The following is a 4,187-nucleotide window of genomic DNA, read 5'->3' as shown; positions in this document are numbered from 1 at the left end:
GCCATGTATATCCTCACCCTCTCCTGCACCACTGCATCCCAGAACCAGGTGGGGATTGAAAAGGGATGAGCATAGGAAGTTTCCACACAGGCCCAGTCTCTGGCTGTTTGTGCAGCCCAGCAGGGGAAGGTACCAAAACTGGTGGAGGGGGAGTGGCCCCCTGTTCCTGCAACTGTTCCATGAAATGTGGACCTGGGAATAGCTGCCTAGCCATTAGATTGGTGTGCATAGATATCCAGAGCTGTAGAAGCAACTGTGCTATTTTTAACAATAAATAGTTAAATATCTGCCAGGTGCGTTCTTTTGGCTGAGAAGCACCCTTGATGGAGGGGGGGGGTCACAGAATTACTTCTTAAAACCTTGTCAAAGTTTTAATAAGAGATGCACACACAGAGAAGTCTCTGAGTAGAAAAAAAAATTATCCATCAAATGTGTGTCCTGTCCATTCTCCAAGGAGCTCCGGTTAGCTTTATAATAACATCACAACACTCTTGTGAGGCAGACTGCATTAAGCTGAGTGTGACTGGTCCAAAGCCATTTTGTGAGTTTGGGGGAAAGGAAGGGCTAGAACCCAATTCTCTCCGGCCCCAGCCCAACATCCTGTCCAGTCCTTAAAAGCATTCTAGGTCTACAAGTGTCTTTATTGTTGGCCCAGGATACAATGACAAGGAAGAAGACACCTGGTAGGTCTGCCCGCCATAAGGCATATTGGAAAGCTATAAGGCACACTAAACATAAGAGACAGTGTCCGTCCAGGCAACTGGCAACTCATTACCATAGGTTGTTATCCTCGGTGACACTCCTGGGAGTAGAAATTACTAGTTGCTGCATGATTAAGGCTCTTTGTGGGGCAATGTGAGGTGGGAAGATCTTTGCATCCTTCCTCTGAAGCCACAAATCCTCAGTCTGCAGTGCCTCTAAGGAGGCACAGTTGCTGGCAAAGGCCCAAACCACCCTCTGTCCCCTTCCCACTTATGGTTGTGCCTGTTGGTTCTCCCTTCCAGCCCTACAATAAGTGAATTCTCTCAAGAGGGCACAGCTTGCATGAGCAATGAGGGTGTGGTACCACTCCCAACATTTCATGGTTCTCTGGGGTGTTTGTCCTCAGGGAATTCCAAGCACACTGTGGGCCTTGCCCTGCATTCTCTCCCTTGATCTCCTTTCCCCCACGGTCAGCTGGATTGCGGAATGCCAATTGCCAAAATATTTGTTATTCCCATATATCGTGGCAATTTTCCAGCTGGCCCATGGCCCTTGAAATTCAGGAATTAAAAACGATGACATTTACCTCCAGAATGCAAAGCAAACTTCACCTTTTATCTCTGTGGATCAAGGTCTTGCGCAAGGCACAGGGTCAGGTCAGTCTCTCTGTGTGTGTCTCAGTCCCCTGTCAATCCTAACCATATAGCTGAAACTATTTCCATGATCTTTAATTTGCTTCTTTTAAGCATGTGCAAGGATTGGTGCAATTATTGCCCCTTGTGCAGTGTGCTACGGGTGCCTCTGCGCTGATGAAAACAGACTGTGTTGGTCACTAATATTTTTCATGGCTACCAGGGGTGCCATCTGGGGAGGGGGGGTTGAGGGTCCACACCAGACCCCTCCAGGCCTTCTCCCGACACGTCATGTCACACTCGCATGATAGGCCCCCACAAAGTTGGGTGCAGCCTGGCGCCTGTGATGGTTACCATGATCATTGTGGACAGCACAGTTACAAATCATGACAAAATCAGCATAACTGCCACCACCCTATACTAATTAGTAGGACCTCTTCCTTAAGATATTATTCCAGACTTAGAATGGCTACCTCCCGTTGCAGTCTAAAACAGTCCAGTCCGGAATTCTAGATGAACCTTGGGGTCTCTTTTAACTCTACAATTCTAAGATTCTATTATTCTAATTCCACACTCTCTCCCCCCGCCAAAAAAAAAAAATCCAGTGTATTGATGTCATTCTATCATGCCAAATGAGGTGGTGAAATTCCAGACAGTACCATTTTAGACTGTAGCGGGAGGTGGCCGTTCTAAATCTCCCTCATGCTTTGGTTTTAAAGGCCACATGTAGCCTTTTAAAAACAGACAAACATGGGACTTGTTGTTGTTTAGTCATTTAGTCGTGTCCGACTCTTCGTGACCCCATGGACCAGAGCACGCCAGGCACTCCTGTCTTCCACTGCCTCCCGCAGTTTGGTCAAACTCATGCTGGTAGCTTCGCAAACACTATCCAACCATCTCGTCCTCTGTCATCCCCTTCTCCTTGTGCCCTCAATCTTTCCCAACATCAGGGTCTTTTCCAGGGAGACTTCTCTTCTCATGAGGTGGCCAAAGTATTGAAGCCTCAGCTTCAGGATCTGTCCTTCCAGTGAGCGACACCACTGCAGTCTGAAGAGGCACAGCCCAAAATTCTACCACCATGTTTGTCTCTGTTGTGTAAAACAGCTAGTAAAAGTCAATAACGAGCATGGTCAAAGTCAAAAGCAGGCAGCATTCAGAGTTCTGAAAGACCACAAAGGCTTCGGTGGTATTAGGGACCTTTGAGCTCAAACCAGGAAGCTTTTGGCCTAGAGGAGGAGCCTCACCTGCTGAGCTACATGGGACTGTGTTTTGTCAGGGGCCTTCAGGCCAAATGCTGTTGCAGGCAGCCTGAAGCCTCTGAATTGGGCAGCTCTTACAAAGATTTGACTGGTGGTCAAGAGAGTAGTAACCCATCATTGCCAGTGTTGCCTTGGCACATGGGATGTGACCATCACCACTAGGGTTCTTTGGATTCTAGTTTATTCAAAAGGCAAAACACACACACACACACACACACACACACACACACACACAATGGGTGGGGTATTATTATTATTATTATTAATTAAACAGGAGCCAGGAAGAGTGGTGAGTGAATGATAGTAAGGGATTGGAAGACAGAGCTGTGTTCCATGTAGCCCACCCTGTGCCCCCTAAGCTAACCTGTCCAGTTGGTGTCTGTATATGGACTGAGGGGAGGGCACCATCTGTCTCTTGGCCTCAGGCAGCAAAACACCTTGAGCTACATTTACTTCAAACCACAACTGCATGTGATGCTTTTTTCTTATTTGCAGTATACTCTGTTTCAGTGCAATCATTTTTCAAAAAAGCAGCTGTGCGAGGCTACAGAGCATGGTGTCAGTGGGTTCAACAAACAAAATCATTTAATTATTTCCTTCTCTCTTCTGGTGTCCTATTTACAGTTCCTGGCAGCGACCAGCAAGGTGCAAGAAGGGTGTGAAGCCCTCCTCTGTTGTTTGTCCCCAGCACCAAGGATGAAGAGGTACACTACCCTTGAATATGGAGGCTCCATCACAGCTGTAGATACCTTTCCATGAAACTAATCACAGTACTTTGTGGCAGCAAATCCTATAAAAGATAGTTGTGTGAAGATATGCAGAAGAGGAGCCCTGTGCGGTCAGACCAAAGGAATATCTGTTTCAACATTTTGTTCTCACAATGGTTTGGTTTGTTCTGAATCTACTACCAATCAATTTCACTGGGTGATCCTGAATGCTAGTATTAGAGACAGGTATTAGAGACATCAATCATAGTATTAGAGACATCAATCGTAATGGTGTAAGCTCTGCCAGGTCTCTCCAATACACCTATTCAGCCGTCCTTTATATAAACTAAAATGTCATCAATGTTTTAGCCTTTCCTCCTAGAAAAGGAACTCCAGCTCCTTGACCTCTGGAGGTTTTTTCCTGTACATGATAATCTGAGTTATAATTTGGCATTTACAGCTACTTATTGAGATTTGTAAGTTATGCCATCTTTAATCCTCCCCCTGAAGTGTTTTGCAGATACTGCATCATGCTAAATTTTCAGTCAGGACTCTGTACGATATCCAGTACCAGACACAAGTCTAAGTATTCCAAGTCTCACACGAGCATTACTACAATTAAATCTGAAGATAGGCATACCAGATAGAGGAAGGGGGAAGTGTTTAATAACATTTGAACCAGGCAAGCTATTGAGAAATCCAAAACCATGATGCAATTCCTGGAATTTGCTGGAGCTGCCTGTGTAGGCTCATGGGCATCCCATAGTTCATTTTTAATTGCATGTTGGCATTTCTGGACCAGGAGTTCTTCTACATAAATTTTGTAATTAAAAATTGCAATCAGGTAGCTGGGCATTTAGCCAAATCAAACTTCACAAAGATCATTT

This window comes from Podarcis pityusensis (genome assembly GCF_964106645.2).
Source record: "Podarcis pityusensis genome assembly, chromosome: 17".
Taxonomy (NCBI): Eukaryota; Metazoa; Chordata; class Lepidosauria; order Squamata; family Lacertidae; genus Podarcis; species Podarcis pityusensis.
Note: the sequence above shows the minus strand (reverse complement) of the source record.